Source organism: Symphalangus syndactylus, chromosome 10, assembly GCF_028878055.3.
Source record: "Symphalangus syndactylus isolate Jambi chromosome 10, NHGRI_mSymSyn1-v2.1_pri, whole genome shotgun sequence".
NCBI classification, from domain to species: Eukaryota; Metazoa; Chordata; class Mammalia; order Primates; family Hylobatidae; genus Symphalangus; species Symphalangus syndactylus.
The window spans coordinates 129,061,301-129,081,309 of NC_072432.2; positions in this window are offsets into that span (position 1 = coordinate 129,061,301).

A 20,009-nucleotide genomic window follows, 5' to 3' on the forward strand; every position below is an offset into this window, starting at 1 on the left:
GAACCACTTTGCCTGGCCTATAAAGAATATTTTCTACAGTTCCCCAGATGAGGCTGGAATTGAGGGAAGAGTACACATGTGCTTCTATTGTATTGTTCTAGTTATCTCAAAAATACCAAAAGGAAATATATTACATAGTAATAGTATTTAACAAAAGTTGGTGATGGCTAGATGGATATTCATTATAATATTCCTGCTTCTGTATGTTTGCAATGTTTTTTGTTTATCTGAAAGTACTTTATTTTACTTTCTTTTTTTAAATTAAAAAAATTGTGGGTACATAGAAGGTGTATTTATAGGGTACATGAGATGTTTTGATATAAGCTTGCAATGTGAAACAGGCACATCATGGAGAATGGGGTATCCATCCCCTCAAGCATTTACCCTTTGAGTTACAAACAATTCAATTACACTCTTTACATTATTTTAAAGCATACAATTAAGTGATTGGCCATAGTCACTCTCTTGTGCTATCAAATAGTAGGTCTTATTCATTATTTCTAACTATTTCATACCCATTAACCATCCCCACCTCCCACTATCCAGCACTCCACTACCCTTCTCAGCGTTTGGTAACTATCCTTCTACTCTCTATGTCCAGGAGTTCAATTGCTTTGACTTTTAGATCCTACAAATAAGTGAGAACATACGATGTCTGTCTTTCTATGTCTGGCTTATTTCACTTAACATAATGATCTTCAGTTCCATTTATGTTGTTGCAAATGACTGGATCTCATTTATTTATGGCTGAATACTACTCCATTATGTATATGTACCACATTTTTCTTATCCATTCATCTGTTAATGGACACATAGGTTGCTTCCAAATCGTAGCAATTGTAAACAGTGCTGCAACAAACACAGGAGTGCAGATATCTCTCCAATATACTGATTTCCTTATCCTACACAGATGACCCTTCTTTTAGGTTATATACTCAGCAATGGGATTGCTAGATCACAGGGTAGCTAAACTTTTAGTTTTTTGAGGGACTTTCAAACTGTTCTCCGTGGTGGTTGTACTAATTTACATTCCTACCAACAGTGTACAAGAGTTCCCTTTTCTCTACATCCTCGCCAGCATTTGGTATTGCCTGTTTTTTGGATAAAAGTCATTTTAACTGGGGTGAGATGGTATCTCATTGTAATTTTGATTTGCATTTCTCTGATGATCAGTGATGTTGAGCACCTTTCATATGCCTGTTTGCCATTTGTTTGTCTTGTTATGAGAAATGTCTGTGCAAATCTCTTGCCCATTTTTTTGATCAGATTATTAGATTATTTCCTATAGAGTTGTTTGTTTGAGCTCCTTGTATGTTCTGGTTATTAATCCCTTGTCAGATGGGTAGTTTGCAAATATTTTATCTCATCTCTGGATTGTCTTTTCACTGTGTTCATTGTATCCTTTGCTGTGCAGAAGCTTTTCAACTTGATGTGATCCCATTTGTCCATGTTTGTTTTGGTTGCCTCTACTTGTGGGGTATTGCTCAAGAAATCTTTGCTCAGACCAAAACACTGGAAAATTTTCCCACTGTTTTCTTATAGTAGTTTCATAGTTTGAGGTATTAGATTTAAGTCTTTAGTCCATTTTGATTTGATTTTTGTATATGGTGAGAGATAGGGGTCTAGTTTCATCCTTCTACATACGAATATCCAGTTTTCCAAGCACCATTTATTGAAGAGACTATCTTTTCCCCTGTGTATGTTCTTGGCACCTTTGTCAAAAATGAGTTCACTGTAGGTGTGTGGGTTTGTTCCTGCATTCTTTATTCTGTTCCACTGGTCTCTCTGTCTGTTTTTATGCCAGTACCATGCTGTTTGGGTTACTATATACCTGTAGTATAATTTGAAGTCAAGTAATGTGATTCCTCCAGTATTGTTCTTTTGCTTAGAATAGCTTTGACTATTTTGAGCCTTTTGAGGTTTCATACATGGAATCAAAAAAAATTAGGATTTTTATATCTCTGTAAAGAATGTCACTGGTATTTTGATAGGGATTGCATTAAATCTTAGATTGCTTTGGGTAGTACAGGCATTTAAAAAATATTGATTCTTCCAATCCATGAACATGGAATATTTTTCCACTTTTGGTGTCTTCTTCAATTTCTTTCTTTTTTTATTTATTTTTATTATACTTTAAGTTGTAGGGTACATGTACACAACATGCAGATTTGTTATATATGTATACATGTGCCATGTTGGTGTGCTGCACCCACTAACTTGTCATTTACATTAAGTATATCTGCTAATGCTATCCCTCCTCTCTCCCCTCACCCCACGACAGGCCCTGGTGTGTGATGTTCCCCACCCTGTGTCCAAGTGTTCTCATCATTCAATTCCCACCTATGAGTGAGAACGTGCGGCGTTTGGCTTTCTGTCCTTGCAACAGTTTGCTCAGAATGATGATTTCCAGCTTCATCCATGTCCCTACAAAGGACATGAACTCATCATTTTTTTTTCTTTTTTTTTTTTATTATACTTTAAGTTCTAGGGTACATGTGCACAACATGCAGGTTTGTTACATATGTATACATGTGCCATGTTGGTGTGCTGCACTCACTAACTCGTCATTTACATTAGGTATATCTCCTAATGCTATCTGTCCCCCCTCTCCCCACCCCACGACAGGCCCTGGCGTGTGATGTTCCCCTTCCTGTGTCCAAGTGTTCTCATTGTTCAGTTCCCACCTATGAGTGAGAACATGCAGTGTTTGGTTTTTTGTCCTTGCGATAATTTGCTCAGAATGATGGTTTCCAGCTTCATCCATGTCCCTACAAAGGACATGAGCTCATCATTTTTTATGGCTGCACAGTATTCCATGGTGTATGTGTGCCACATTTTCTTAATCCAGTCTACCATTGATGGGCATTTGGGTTGGTTCCAAGTCTTTGCTATTGTGAATAATGCTACAATAAACATATGTGTGCATGTGTTTTTATAGCAGCATGATTTATAATCCTTTGGGTATATACTCAGTAATGGAATGTCTGGGTCAAATGGTATTTCTAGTTCTGGATCCTTGAGGAATCAGCACACTGTCTTCCACAATGGTTGAACTAGTTTACAGGCCCACTAACTGTGTAAAAGTGTTCCTATTACTCCACATCCTCTCCAGTATCTGTTATTTCCTGACTTTTTAATGATTGCCATTCTAACTGGTGTGAGCTGGTATCTCATTGTGGTTTTGATTTGCATTTCTCTGATGGCCAGTGATGATAAGCATTTTTTCATGTGTCTGTTGGCTGCATAAATGTCTTCTTTTGAAAAGTGTCTGTTCATATCCTTCACCCACTTTTTGATGGGGTTGTTTTTTTCTTGTTAGTTTGTTTGAATTCTTTGTAGATTCCAGATATTAGCCCTTTGTCAGATGAGTAGATTGCAAAATTTTTCTCCCATTCTGTAGGTTACCTGTTCACTCTGATGGTAGTTTCTTTTGCTGTGCAAAAGCTCTTTAGTTTAATTAGATCCCATTTGTCAATTTTGGCTTTTGTTGCCATTGCTTTTTGTGTTTTAGGCATGAAGTCTTTGCCCATGCCTATGTCCTGAATGGTATTGCCTAGGTTTTCTTTTAGGGTTTTTATAGTTTTAGGTCTAATATTTAAGTCTTTAATCCATCTTGAATTAATTTTTGTATAAGGCATAAGGCACCCCCCAGTAGGGCAGACTGACACCTCACACGGCCGGGTACTCCTCTGAGACAAAAGTTCCAGAGGAACAATCAGGCAGCAGCATTCATGGTTCATGAAAATCCGCTGTTCTGCAGCCACTGCTGCTGATACCCAGGAAAACAGGGTCTGGAGTGGACCTCTAGCAAACTCCAACAGACCTGCAGCTGAGGGTCCTGTCTGTTAGAAGGAAAACTAACAAACAGAAAGGACATCCACACCAAAAACCCATGTGTACATCACCATCATCAAAGACCAAAAGTAGATAAAACCACAAAGATGGGGAAAAAACGGAGCAGAAAAACTGGAAACTCTAAAAAGCAGAGCGCCTCTCCTCCTCCAAAGGAATGCAGTTCCTCACCAGCAGTGGAACAAAGCTGGATGGAGAATGACTTTGATAAGCTGAGAGAAGAATGCTTCAGACAATCAAACTACTCCGAGCTACAGGAGGAAATTCAAACCAATGGCAAAGAAGTTAAAAACTTTGAAAAAATAATTATACAAATGTATAACTAGAATAACCAATGCAGAGAAGTGCTTAAAGGAGCTGATGGAGCTGAAAGCCAAGGCTCGAGAACTACATGAAGAATGCAGAAGCCTCAGGAGCCAATGCAATCAACTGGAAGAAAGGGTATCAGTGATGGAAGATGAAATAAATGAAATGAAGTGAGAAGGGAAATTTAGAGAAAAAAGAATAAAAAGAAATGAAGAAAGCCTCCAAGAAATATGGGACTATGTGAAAAGACCAAATCTACATCTGATTGGTGTACCTGAAAGTGACGGGGAGAATGGAATCAAGTTGGAAAACACTCTGCAGGATATTATCCAGGAGAACTTCCCCAATCTAGCAAGGCAGGCCAACATTCAGATTCAGGAAATACAGAGAATGCCACAAAGATACTCCTTGAGAAGAACAGCTCCAAGACACATAATTGTCAGATTCACCAAAGTTGAAATGAAGGAAAAAATGTTAAGGGCAGCCAGAGAGAAAGGTCGGGTTACCCACAAAGGGAAGCCCATCAGACTAACAGCTGATCTCTCAGCAGAAACTCCACAAGCCAGAAGAGAGTGGGGGCCAATATTCAACATTCTTAAAGAAAAGAATTTTCAACTCAGAATTTCATATCCAGCCAAACTAAGCTTCATAAGTGAAGGAGAAATAAAATACTTTACAGACAAGCAAATGCTGAGAGATTTTGTCACCACCAGCCTTGCCCTAAAAGAGCTCCTGAAGGAAGCACTAAACATGGAAAGGAACAACCGGTACCAGCCACTGCAAAATCATGCCAAATTGGAAAGATCATCAAGGCTAGGAATAAACTGCATCAACTAACAAGCAAAATAACCAGCTAACATCATAATGACAGGATCAAATTCACACATAACAATATTAACTTTAAATGTAAATGGGCTAAATGCTCCAATTAAAAGACACAGACTGGCAATTGGATAAAGAGTCAAGACCCATCAGTGTGCTGTATTCAGGAAACCCATCTCATGTGCAGAGACACACATAGGCTCAAAATAAAGGGATGGAGGAAGATCTACCAAGCAAATGGAAAACAAAAAAAGGCAGGGGTTGCAATCCTAGTCTCTGATAAAACAGACTTTAAACCAACAAAGATCAAAAGAGACAAAGAAGGCCATTACAGAATGGTAAAGGGATCAATTCAACAATAAGAGCTAACTATCCTAAATATATATGCACCCAATATAGGAGCACCCACATTCATAAAGCAAGTCCTGAGTGACCTACAAAGAGACTTAGACCCCCACACAATAATAATGGGAGACATTAACACCCCACTGTCAACATTAGACAGATCAACAAGACAGAAAGTTAACAAGGATACCCAGGAATTGAACTCAGCTCTGCACCAAGCAGACCTAATAGACATCTACAGAACTCTCCACCCCAAATCAACAGAATATACATTTTTTTCAGCACCACACCACACCTATTCCCAAATTGACCACATAGTTGGTAGTAAAGCTCTCCTCAGCAAATGTAAAAGAACAGAAATTATAACAAACTGTCTCTCAGACCACAGTGCAATCAAACTAGAACTCAGGATTAAGAAACTCACTCAAAACCGCTCAACTACATGGAAACTGAACAACCTGCTCCTGAATGACTACTGGGTACATAATGAAATGAAGGCAGAAATAAAGATGTTCTTTGAAACCAACGAGAACAAAGACACAACATACCAGAATCTCTGGGACACATTCAAAGCAGTGTGTAGAGGGAAATTTATAGCACTAAATGCCCACAAGAGAAAGCAGGAAAGATCCAAATTGTGACACCCTAACATCACAATTAAAAGAACTAGAAAAGCAAGAGCAAACACATTCAAAAGCTAGCAGAAGGCTAGAAATAACTAAAATCAGAGCAGAACTGAAGGAAATAGACACAAAAAACCCTTCAAAAAATTAATGAATCCAGGAGCTGGTTTTTTGAAAAGATCAATAAAATTGATAGACTGCTAGCAAGACTAATAAAGAAGAAAAGGGAGAAGAATCAAATAGACGCAATAAAAAATGATAAAGGGGATATCACCATTGATCCCACAGAAATACAAACTACCATCAGAGAATACTACAAACACCTTTATGCAAATAAACTAGAAAATCTAGAAGAAATGGATAAATTCCTTGACACATACACCCTCCCAAGACTAAGCCAGGAAGAAGTTGAATCTCTGAATAGACCAATAACAGACTCTGAAATTGTGGCAATAATCAATAGCTTACCAACCAAAAAGAGTCCAGGACCTGATGGATTCACAGCCGAATTCTACCAGAGGTACAAGGAGGACCTGGTACCATTCCTTCTGAAACTATTCCAATCAATAGAAAAAGAGGGAATCCTCCCTAACTCATTTTATAGGTCAGCATCATCCTGATACCAAAGCCTGGCAGAGACACAACAAAAAAAGAGAATTTCAGACCAATATCGTTGATGAACATTGATGCAAAAATTCTGAATAAAATACTGGCAAACTGAATCCAGTAGCACATCAAAAAGCTTATACACCATGAGCAAGTGGGCTTCATCTCTGGGATGCAAGGCTGGTTCAACATACACAAATCAGTAAATGTAATCCAGCATATAAACAGAACAAAGACAAAAACCACATGATTATCTCAATAGATGCAGAAAAGGCCTTTGACAAAATTCAACAACCTTCATGCTAAAAACTCTCAATAAATTAGGTATTGATGGGACGTATCTCAAAATAATAAGTGCTATTTATGACAAACCCACAGCCAATATCATACTGAATGGGCAAAAACTGGAAGCATTCCCTTTGAAAACTGCCACAAGGCAGTGATGACCTCTCTCACCACTCCTATTCAACATAGTGTTGGAAGTTCTGGCCAGGGCAATTAGGCAGGAGAAGGAAATAAGGGGGATTCAATTAGGAAAAGAGGAAGTCAAATTGTCCCTGTTTCCAGATGACATGATCGTATATCTAGAAAACCCCATTGTCTCAGCCCAAAATCTCCTTAAGCTGATAAGCAACTTCAGCAAAGTCTCAGGATACAAAGTCAATGTGCAAAAATCACAAGCATTCTTATACACCAATAACAGACAAACAGAGAGCCAAATCATTAGTGAACCCCCATTCACAATTGCTACAAAGAGGATAAAATACTTAGGAATACCACTTACAAGGGATGTGAAGGACCTCTTCAAGGAGAACGACTAACCACTGCTCAAGGAAATAAGAGAGGACACAAACAAATGGAAAAACATTCCATGCTCATGGATAGGAAGAATCAATATTGTGAAAATGGCCATACTGCCCAAAGTAATTTATAGATTCAATGCTATCTCCATCAAGCTACCACTGACTTTATTCACAGAATTAGAAAAAACTATTTTAAATTTCATAGGGAACCAACAAAGAGCCCGTATAGCCAAGATAATCCTAAGCAAAAAGAACAAAGCTGGAGGCATCATGCTACCTGACTTGAAACTATACTGCAAGGCTACAGAAACCAAAACAGCATAGTACCAAAACAGATATATAGATCAATGGAACCGAACAGAGGCCTCAGAAATAACGACACATCTACAACCATCTGACCTTTGACAAACCTGACAAAAACAAGCAATGGGGAAAAGATTCCCTATTTAATAAATGGCATTGTGATAACTAGCTAGCCAATGTGTATTGCATTTTTAAGCTCCAGAATTTCTGCTTTTTAATTATTTCAATATCTTTGTTAAATTTAGCTGATAGAATTCTGAATTTTTTCTTTGTATTATCTTGAATTTCTTTGAGTTTCAACACAGCTATTTTGAATTATCTGACAGGTCACGTATCTCTTTTTCTCCAGATTTGGTCCCTTGTGCCTTATTTAGTTCATTTGTTTAGATCATGTTTTCCTGGATGGTGTTGATGCTAGTAGATGTTCTTTAGTGTCTGGACATTGAAGAGCTAGGTATTAATTGTAGTCTTCACTGTCTGGGCTTATTTGTAGCCATTCTTCTTGGAAAGGCTTTCCAGAAATTTGAGAAAACTTGGGTGTTGTGATCTAAGCTGTATCTGCTTTAGTGGGCACCCCAAGCCCAGTAAAACTGGGGTTCTTAAAAATTTATAGAGGTACCACCTTGATGGTTTTCGACAAGAACTCGGAGAATTCTCTGGATTGCTAGGCAGACACTTGTTCTCTCCCTTACTTTCTGCCAAACATACAGAATCTCTCTGTCTCTGTTCTCAGCCACCTAAGCCTGGGGGTGAAGTGACATGAATTAAACCTGTGGTCACCAGGACCATGCCTGTGTTGGGTCAGGCCTGAAGCCAGCACAGCACTGGATCTTGCCCAAGGTCTGCTGTAGCCACACCCTGGCTACTGCCTATGTTCACTCAAGGCCCTGGGACTGTACGATCAGCAGGTGGCAAAGCCAGCCAGGCCATCCTTCCCTTCATGATGGCAAGTACCCCCAGGCGCTGGTGGGTCCAGAAGTGCCATCCAGGAATCAGGGACTAGAGTCAAAAATCTTAGACATCTACCTGGTGTTCTAAAACCACAAGTTGCAGTTCTTTGCACTCTTCCCTCCTCTTTCTAAAGGCAGAGAAGCCTCCCACTGTAGCTGCCACCACCCTAGCCGACAGTGATACTGCCAGACTACCACTGATGTTCCCTTAAGTCCCAAGGCCTCTTAAGTCAGCTTGCCATGAATGCTACCTAGCCTGGGACTCACTTTTCAGGGCAATGGGCTCCCCACTGGCCCACAGTAGGTCCAGAAATACCATCTAGGAGTCATGTCTTAGAACTTGGGGCCCCAAGAGACCACTTGGTACTCTACCCACCATGGCCATGCTGGTACCTAAGGTGCAAGCCAAAGTCTCCTTTACTTTTCTTTCTGCTTTTCTCAGGCAGAGGAAGTTTTGCCCTGTAGCTACTGTAGCTGGTAATGTGCTGAGTCTCAACCTGAAACCAGCAAGCCTCAGAGGCTTGCCCAAGTCCTTCAATGTAGTACCTGGGTATCACTGCTTGTTATTCAGGGCCCAAGGGCTGTTAAGTTCACAAGCGATGAATGCTGCCAGTACTGAGTTCTTTCTTTCAACACAGCAAGTTCTTTTCTGACCCAAGGTATGTCTAGAAATGTCGTCTGGAGACCGGGCATGGTGGCTCACGCCTGTAATCCCAGCATTTTGGGAGGCTAAGGTCGGTGGATCATGAGGTCGAGATTGAGGACATCCTGGCCAACATGATGAAACCCCATCTCTACTAAAAATACAAAAATTAGCTGGGCGTGGTGATGTGCGCCTGTATTCCCAGCTACTCAGGAGGCTGAGGCAGGAGAATCGCTTGAACCCAGGAGGCGAAGGTTGCAGGGAGCTGAAATTCCACTGCACTCCAGCCTGGTGACAGAGCAAGACTCCGTCTCAAAAAAAAAAAAAAAAAATGTTGTCTGGAAGCTAGGGCCAGAAAAAGTGGCCTCATGACGGTGATTGGTGCTCTGTTGTGCTGTGGCTGAACTGGTATTCTAGATCCAGGACAAAGTCCTCCCCACTCTTTCCTCTTCTTTCCTCCAGCAGATGGAAGGGGCCTCTTTTGGAGCTGTGAGCTGTACAGCCTGGGGTTAGGGGAGGAGTGATGCCAGCACTCTTTTGGCTGCCCCAGTTAGTGTCGCAATATGTCACATGTCCTCCAGCCCACTGTCTCTGGACCTAGTTTAGCATGAGGGCTCACATAAGAGTTGCAGTATTTATGGCCTAGACTGCCTTTCAAGTTTATTTGGAGACATAGAGGGCTGTAGCCCTTGGTGGTGAGGTTTGCAGGCACTCAAGTTTGGACCTCTGGGACCAGCGCTTCCCCTCTGGCTAGGGCTGGTTTCCAAGCTCTCTCTTTGGGTGGGTGTCAGCTGAGTTTGGTCCAGTTTTCCTTTCTGCTCTAACAGGACAGCACTGAGTTCAGTGTCTCACAATTGCTGTGATCTCCCTTCCTCTGTGCCCAGAGATGCTCTCTGCACCAGATTGCTACTGCCGTGGGTCGGGGAGGGTGGCACTGGCGATTTAAGGCTGCTGTTTTTTTCTGTCTCTTCAGTACTTCTTTCAGTGATATGAAGTTAAAAACAGGAACTCACCTGATTTTTGGTTCTTATGAAGGTGGGTTTTTTTTCTTTTTTTGTGTAGATACTTATTAACTTGGTGTCCTTGCAGAGTGGGGGGCAATCAGCGGAGCTTTTATTTCATATAGTTCAACCTAATAGCATAGGTATCTGAAATATTTCTTCCCTGCTACTATTCTTGGAACACATTTCTCCTTGTACCCAATCTTTTGGTTAGTGTGGTCCAAGAAAGGGAAATACATTTACATGGTTATATGTTATATTACTATTCCAGAAACACAGTTCGTTAGTGTCATGTTTATTTTTGTAACCAGTAAGGTACAGTGCATCTTTTTTTTTTCTTTTATTATTATTATACTTTAAGTTTTAGGGCACGTGCACAACGTGCAGGTTTGTTACATATGTATACATGTGCCATGTTGGTGTGCTGCACCCATTAACTTGTCATTTAGCATTAGGTATATCTCCTAATGCTGTCCCTCCCCCCTCCCCCCACCCCACAACCATCCCCGGTGTGTGATGTTCCCCTTCCTGTGTCCATGTGTTCTCATTGTTCAATTCCCACCTATGAGTGAGAACACGCGTTGTTTGGGTTTTTGTCCTTGCTATAGTTTGCTGAGAATGATGGTTTCCAGCTTCATCCACGTCCCTACAAAGGACATGAGCTCATCATTTTTTATGGCTGCATAGTATTGCATGGTGTATATGTGCCACATTTTCTTAATCCAGTCTATCATTGTTGGACATTTGGGTTGGTTCCAAGTCTTTGCTATTGTAAATAGTGCCACAATAAACATACGTGTGCATGTGTCTTTATAGCAGCATGATTTATAATCCTTTGGGTATATACCCAGTAATGGGATGGCTGGGTCAAATGGTATTTCTAGTTCTAGATCCCTGAGGAATCGCCACACTGACTTCCACAATGGTTGAACTAGTTTACAGTCCCACCAACAGTGTAAAAGTGTTCCTATTTCTCCACATCCTCTCCAGCACCTGTTGTTTCCTGACTTTTTAATGATGGCCATTCTAACTGGTGTGAGATGGTATCTCATCGTGGTTTTGATTTGCACTTCTCTGATGGCCAGTGATGATGAGCATTTTTTCATGTGTTTTTTGGCTGCATAAACGTCTTCTTTTGAGAAGTGTCTGTTCATATCCTTTGCCCACTTTTTGATGGAGTTGTTTGTTTTTTTCTTGTAAATTTGTTTGAGTTCATTGTAGATTTTGGATATTAGCCCTTTGTCAGATGAGTAGGTTGTGAAAATTTTCTCCCATTCTGTAGGCTGCCTGTTCACTCTGATGGTGGTTTCTTTTGCTGTGCAAAAGCTCTTTAGTTTAATTAGATCACATTTGTCAATTTTAGTTTTTGTTGCCATTGCTTTTATTACTCTAAATAGAAAATCTTATTACCTATGTTACTCTGTTCCTTAATATCAATGTGAAATACTAAGGATAGTTCTAATGTGTTTTCTAGGGGAAACTTAAGCATTTTTAGGCTAGGCTATTCTAAAAAAGAAAAAATCAGATGGAAAGAAAAGCACTTGAAGTTGTCTTGAGAGGCTGAATAATAACCCTCTAAAAAGGTCCTGGTTCTAATCTTCAGAACCTGTGAACATGGCACTTTACATGACAATGGGGACTTTGCAGATGTGATGAAGTTAAGGACCTTATTGGGGTTTTAATTTGCATTTCTCAAGTTTTCTTTGGGTATATACCCAGTAATAGAATTGCTGGGTTGATAGTGAGAGGTGACAGCATGCTGGCAGTCCTCATAGCCCTCTCTTACTCTCGGCACCTCCTCTGCCTGGGCTCCCACTTTGGTGGCACTTGAGGAGCCCTTCAGCCCACCACTGCACTGTGGGAGCCGCTTTCTGGGCTGGCCAAGGCGGGAGCCGGCTCCCTCAGCTTGCAGGGAGGTGTGGACAGAGAGGCGTGAGCAGGAACGGGGCTGCACGCGGTGCTTGCGGGCCAGCTGGAGTTCCGGGTGGGCGTGGGCTTGGTGGGCCCCGCACTCGGAGCAGCTGGCCAGCCCTGCCAGCCCCAGGCAATGAGAGGCTTGGCACCCGGGCCAGTGGCTGCGGAGGGTGTACTGGGTCCCCCAGCAGTGCTGACCCAACAGCACTGTGCTCAATTTCTCACCGGACCTTAGGTGCCTTCCTGCGGGGAAGGGCTCGAGACCTGCAGCCCGCCATGCCTGAGCCTACCACCCCCTCCATGGGCTCCTGTGCAGCCCGAGCCTCCCCGACGAGCGCCACCCCCTGCTCCACAGCGCCCAGTCCCATCAACCACCCAAGGGCTGAGGAATGAGAGCGCATGGCACGGGACTGGCAGGCAGCTCCACCTGCAGCCCCAGTGCAGGATCCACTGGGTGAAGCCAGCTGGGCTCCTGAGTCTGGTGGAGATGTGGAGAACCTTTATGTCTAGCTCAGGGATTGTAAATGCACCAATCAGCGCCCTGTCAGAACAGACCACTCGGCTCTACCAATCAGCAGGACGTGGGTGGGGCCAGATAAGAGAATAAAAGCAGCCTGCCCAAGACAGCAGTGGCAACCCGCTCGGGTGCCCTTCCACACTGGGGAAGCTTTGTTCTTTCGCTCTTTGCAATAGATCTTGCTACTGCTCACTGTTTGGGTCCACACTGCTTTTATGAGCTATAACACTCACCGTGAAGGTCTGCAGCTTCACTCCTGAAGCCAGCGAGACCACGAGCCCACCAAGAGGAACGAACAACTCCAGATGCACCACCTTAAGAGCTGTAACACTCACTGTGAAGGTCTGCAGCTTCACTCCTTAGCCAGCGAGACCACGAACCCACCAGAAGGAAGAGACTCCAAACACATGCGAACATCAGAAGGAACGAACAACTCCAGATGCGCCACCTTAAGAGCTGTAACACTCACTGCGAGGGTCTGCGGCTTCATTCTTGAAGTCAGTGAGACCAAGAACCCACCAATTCCAGACACAATAGTTCTTATTTAAATTCTTTGAGAAATCTCCAGACTGCTTTCCACAATGGCCAAACTAATTTGCATTCCCACCAGCAGTGTATAAGCGTTCCCTTTTCTCCACAACCTTGTCAACATCTGCTATTTTTTGACTTTTTAATAACAATCTATGTGCACACACATGTGTATATGCTATTCTTGATTGTACATTTGTGTGTTATATACATTGTAAATATATTTACTCATTCAAATAAACAAATAAATAAAAGCCATTCTGACTAGTGTGAGATGGTATCTCATTGTGGTTTTGATTAGTTTTCCTAATTATGAGTGATAGTAAGTGTTTTTTTTTCCATATACTTTTTGCTCACACATATGTCTTCTATTGAGAAGTGTCTGTTCATGTCCTTTGCCCATTTTTTAGTGGGCAAGCCCACTCATATTTGAATACACTCATATTTCACATTGGATTTCAGCAAAATGTTGGAAGACTGCTATTGAGAAGTTCTTCCTCTCTATAGCATCATAGATATGGGATTACATCCAAGAATTTCATGGTCCCTGAAAATGTATCATGATTGTTCCAAATTGGTCACAGTAGCTTTATTCCCTGCATCACAGATTATTCTAGGATAAGTATGTGGTCAGATCAGACAATGGCACATATTGGGTATTATGCCATTTTTCTCACCATTAAAAAAAAAATAAATGCACACAAAGAGAAAGTTACCATCCTGATTTGGTCATGGGTGTGTGAAGTAATAATAGGGCAGCTATCTTGCATCCATGAATGACCAAGCCACAGCATGAAAGGCAAAAAGTTGAGGATAATATAGAGAATAATAGAACAAATTTGGGTCCTATAAGAACCCAAGTTCTTATAGAACAAGTTTGTATGGCTATAAGAAAATACCATAGATGAGGTTGCCCAATTAACTTATTATTACTTATTTTCTCACAGTTCTGGAGGCTGGGAGTCCAAGATCAGGATGTCATCATGCCACGTTCTGGCAAGGATGCTTTTCCTGGTTTGTAGCCCTCTATTAATAACTGTGTCTACCAGAGAAGAGACATAGAGCTCTAGTCTCTTTCTCTTCTCAAAGAGACATTAATCCCAACATGGAGACCCTACCTTTATGATCTCATTAGATGTAATTACCTGTCAAAGACCCCAATCCCAAATACCATCACATTCAGGGTTGGAGTTTCAACATATAAATTTTTGGGGGAAACATTCAGTCCATTACAATTCTTCAACACACTTTTAGTTAAGCATTTTCTTACAGTCAGCCAAAAGAGTCCTAACATTTCTACCACAGTTCTTCAATATTCTTCACATAAATTGTGTGCAAAACTTTTCACAGCCTTGGTTAATTTACATTTTTTTTATAAGTCATCTAAAACTCTTTTAAGAGTGAGGGCATGAACAGATGGCCTTGATCCAAGTCCAAACTGACAACACAGAGAGAGTGAGATTATGTCATTGTTCATTTTAGATTTTATAGTTCTATTCAGACTATGTTGTTACGGTTTTTTTCAGTTCAATTTTTTTAGCCATTATTTGACTGAAAATAAATTCACCATTGATTCTCTAGCATTTACTAAGATACAACTTATCAGTCCTACAATTACCCAGTTGACTATTAGGACCCAAAGGTAGACTGTTACCCTGTTGATTTTAGACCTGTTTAATCTTTTTTAGATTTATCATTTTCCCTTACTTTCAAATACACTTGAATTTTGATACAAATTGTTCCAAATATGCAATTTTCCTGTCAGCCACAGATGATCCACAGATATAATGAATGGGAACTTTTTAAATAAAGTCATTGTAGAAGACAGAGCTTTGTGTTACTCCCTGAGAATTCTTTCTTCAAGATCATAATGGTCCAATCATTCAATTGGTTACAAATTCAAATAACTGAAAAAGAATCTCCATTAGACTGATTACCTTTAAAGCAGAGATCAGAACTTATTTATTTTTGCCAGATGTTGGGAATAAGGAGCATCTGATTTTTGGCGGGGACCTACAGAAAGTTTAATACATTGGTTCTTACCCCTAATGCCTTTGTCCTCAACCCTGCCTGCCTGTTACCATGCTCAGTAAAGTCTTTATAAAATACCAGTGCCTCACTCCAGTCTAACTGAATCAGAGCTTTAATTATTAGGCCGAGACACCGATATTTTTAAAGAGCTCTTCAGGTAATTCTATCGTATTGCTATATTTTCAAACCACTTATTTATTGAATAAATATTGCATGAACCTGACTCAAATTTCTTTTATCATGCCCATAAGATAACCATACACTAGATGTACCTTTTGTCATTTCCCTCCATCATATGCTGTTTTTACTTATAATACATGTAAATGTCTGCTTTTTCTGTTACATGGTAAGTTACTTTGGAATACAAACCATGGTTTGTTTCCTGTAACAAACAGTATAGTATCTTCTTTGTAGTAGCTATTCAATACAGGCTTAATTAGTGCAAAAGAAGGATATTTATGAGCAAGGATTAGAAGTGATTTGCCTGTTCTTGGAAGAGAGCACATGGATGCTATACTTTTAAACTTTAGCTTTTAGTAGTAATACACTATTTTTGGAATTTGTTTCCTTGCTGTTTTTTTTCAGACAGCCCGCCTTTCTTTGCTTGTTTGCTTGTTTTTCTAGCTTTCTGCTAATTGAATGAGTGAGAACAGAGATTAGAGAGATTAGTCAATGTTTGGCAGAGAGATTTTTGAAGATAGAGAATTTCACCATGTGTCTGCCATATGTATGTCTGGTGTTTATACAGTGTGTATTTTGTCTAAGAATAAAGATTATACAACTTATGTGAATCCTTTTTTTCCATGGCAATTGAGAACATCAATGTACTTGAAGGGATAAGAAAGATAAGAAATAGTGTAGGAATGTATCAGAATACAACAGTGACTTAGAGTAGAATAAATCTAGAATGATTTTTTTTCAGCAGTTGAATCGTACATGGTTAGCGACCTGCTTGGTTTCTGTGTTTTGTTATTACTGACCAAAGCATCTTCTGATTATGATGCTTAGATACTCTCAAATAGATAACCTGACCACAAAATGTGAAGTAAAGAAACTTCTAGGTCAGGTATGGTGTCTCATGCCTGAAATCTCAGCACTTTGGGAGGTGAAGATGGGAAGATGGCTTGAAGCCAGGAGTTTGAGACCAGCCTGGGCAACATAGCAAGACCCCATCTATACAAAAATTAAAATAAAAAATTATTTGGGTATAGTGGCACCTGCCTGTAGTCACAGCTACTTGGGAGGCTGAGACAGGAGGATTGCTTAATCTCAGGAGTTCAAGGCTGCAGTGAGCTATGATCATGCCACTGCACTTCAGCCTGGACAACAGAAGAAGACCCTGTCTCTAAAAAGAAAAAGAAAAATTTCCATATTGCAAGACAATGGAAAAGTTTCCTCATATTACAACCAAATAAGTTATCTACTTAAATTACTTATGACCTACTTTGGCACTCATTTTAAAATGTGATGTCATCAAGTTTGATTTCTTAAACTTATAAACCAAGAGATTTTTATTTTACCATAAAAGCCCAGAATAATAATGTTGGAAGATACTTTTTTAACCTTTGATTCCTATTCTCCTCATTAATATGAAGAAATTAAACCAGATGAGGTGACTTGTCCAAAGTCATATATCTGCTTAAAAGCAGAGTCAGAATTAACTCTGGATTTTTAGATTTTCTTTTCATCTACATTGTCTGGTCTGCTTGCAGAAAGAGAACAGACTTTAAAAAAACACATAAGGCTGAGAGCAGTGGCTCATGCCTGTAATCCTAGCACTTTGGGAGGCTGAGGCAGGCGGATCACCTGAGGTCAAGAGTTAGAGACCAGCCTGACCAACATGGAGAAACCCTGTCTCTACTAAAAAAAAAAATTAGCTAGGTGTGGTGGCACATGCCTGTAATCTCAGCTACTCGGGAGGCTGAGGTAGGAGAATTGCTTTAATCTGGGAGGCAGAGGTTTCAGTGAGCCGAGATTGTAACATTGCACTCCAGCCTGGGCAATAAGAGGGAAACTCCATCTCAAAAAAAAAAAAAAAAAAAAAACCACATAATACTCTGTTAATTTATGAAGTCCTCTTACGATGTCATATTAAAAGTTTCTCTTTTCTGACTTTACCCAGATTTGACATTTAATTGACTTGTGAGATTGCTGAATATATCCTTCTCCTTAGCACCAAAATGGATATTATACAAAGAAGTCCCTCAGGGCTTTGCTTTTTCTATTGCTAGGCTTTCTACGCACACCAATACTGCAATTCTAGTGGTTTCTTGAACAGCATGTTTTAAGATAATAAGTTAAAACTAAAATCATCACAGTCTTTTTTCATAACTTTCACTAGGCACAATAAACAGTCAAGCAAATTTTTAAAAAATCACTATCAAGATGATTTATGAGCTTTAACCAATCATAGTAAGAAAAATTTTAATTATTCAGTATAAAACATAGGTGTTGGATGAAATTTTCATGCCTATTCTGAATGATATATGTAAAAGAGTAAAAGATCTGATTTTAGTAGAGACTATTATCCTTGGAGGCAGCAGGTTGCACTGGAGAGACCAAGAAATTTGATCTTAGATTGAACTTTGAGAATCAAACTCTGATACAGCCACTCCAATTATATGCCATTGTGGTACTTGCTTGACTTTTCTATACTTCACTTTCTTCATCTGTAAATTGAGGAAAATAGTACCAAAATTCTTTTGAATGTTAAAGAAATATATGAAAAGGTACTATGAATATAGAAATCACTTAATGTTTCCTGAATGTATAGATTCATATTGACCGTAACGAATTCCCAGGAAAACAGCTAACTTCAAGTTCTGATAGGGTTCTGTGAATGCCTTACTATGTTCAGTAGGCCCAGGATTAATTTTCTCAACAAAATAATGCCTCATAAAATTAGACAAATTGTCTACTTTGAACTTACACATTTCTCATAAATAATAGCTTTTCTTTAGCTGCAAAGAATAACATTTTAACTCCACAAGAGCCACCCAAATAATTACATGTAAATCTTCTAAAATGGTTGTGACTATTGACTCCTTCTGGGGACAAAATAAGAAAAAGGCCATTAGTAATGAATGGCCAAAATTAGGATTGAGTGAAAGAAAGTATGCATCAATTGGCTTTAATATCTGGGGCACATGGTATACGGACAATGAATAATGTGATATTACTACCATTGTAAATGGTTCATAAACTATAGTCATGTCATAGCAGAGATCTTAGATTGCCATGCTTGCTTTAAGTCAAGGTCAGTTCCCTGTGTGTTCCACTTACTTGCTGTGTTCTGCTGTTAGCATCTTGGCAGATGGAAATTGAGGAAATGCTAGTTCTGTAGAGCTTACAGATAGGATTCTTGCCAGGACAAGCTTCTGTGACTGAAAAGGAGCAGGAGAATGATTAGTAAGTGCTCTCCAAGACCTAGTTCCCTTTCCATAAAACTAGGCTGATTCCAAATGTGTTCTTTCTGTATAAGAAAATAGAAAATAAAATCTCTTCAGAATTAATGACATTTTCACAGTGACGCCTGACTCAATCAATACACTAAGTAAGTATGATAGAGTTACTTGAAGACTGACTGAGGCAGAATGCCTACATTTCCTAAATTATTGGCTTAGTATGTAAGAGACTATTCACTGGTCTCAGGGCCTATTTATGCTGTGTAAGGAAGTGAGAACTCTGGGAAAGTCAAGCCATAAACAAAAATTTCAGTTACTGTACACAGTAGATGAAACCCTTAGCTCCCCTGTCTGCTCTCAGTTTTTTGGCTATGATGAATAAAATAAATGAATATTACTAAATCAGCCACATGCCCAAAATTTACGTTTCTAGTCAAGAACAAGTGATAAGAACCAGGATTATTCTCTCATGCCTTAAACAACAAAAAAAGAATGAAAATATATGAAACAACAATTTCCCACTGGAAAAGTTTCCAGGCCAAGGTACTAGAGGGAAAATCCAGATAGTTCCTGGGAGAATTCCTGAATTGCAAAGACAGAGCTGCAAGTCTGGCACAACCAAAGAAACTAGAGTCCAGAGAACAGAGTACCAGGCAGGAAAAAATTACAAAGACACAAAATCCCAGAGAGCTGAAGAGGATTCCTAAGTATTTAGTATAGTACTAATTAGTATAGTACTAATAAAAACAGGTTTTACAGTTAACTACTCAAGTCTGGGGAAAGACCTACATAAAATGATTAGAAATAACAGTTTCTGGCACTCACAAGGAGCCAGAAGTAGTGCCTGTCACCTGTTTCAACAGCCACATTGGAAAACCTCATAATTCACAAGGCATTAAGAATACACAAAAGGGTCTACATTCAGTGCAGAAGCATGATTAGCCATATGTTGTTGATACAGTTTGGCTGTGTCCCCAGCCAAATCTCATCTTGAATTGTAGCCCCCATAATCCCCATGTGTCATGGGAGGGACCCAGTGGAAGGTAATTGAATCATAGGGGTCAGTTTTTCCTGGGCTGTTCTTGTGATAGTGACTAAATCTCACGAGATCTGACGGTTTTATAAAGGGCAGTTCCCCTGCACATGCTCTCTTGCCTGCCACCATGTAAGACATGCCTTTGCTCCTCTTTCACTGTCTGCCATGACTATGAAGCCTCCCCAGCCATGTGGAACTGTGAGTCTATTAAACCTCTTTTTCTTTATAAATTACCCAGTCTCAGGTACGTCTTCAGAGCAGTATGAAAATGGACTAATAGAGTTGAGCATTGCTCTCATCTAGTCTTATCAGTTTTAAAATCAAC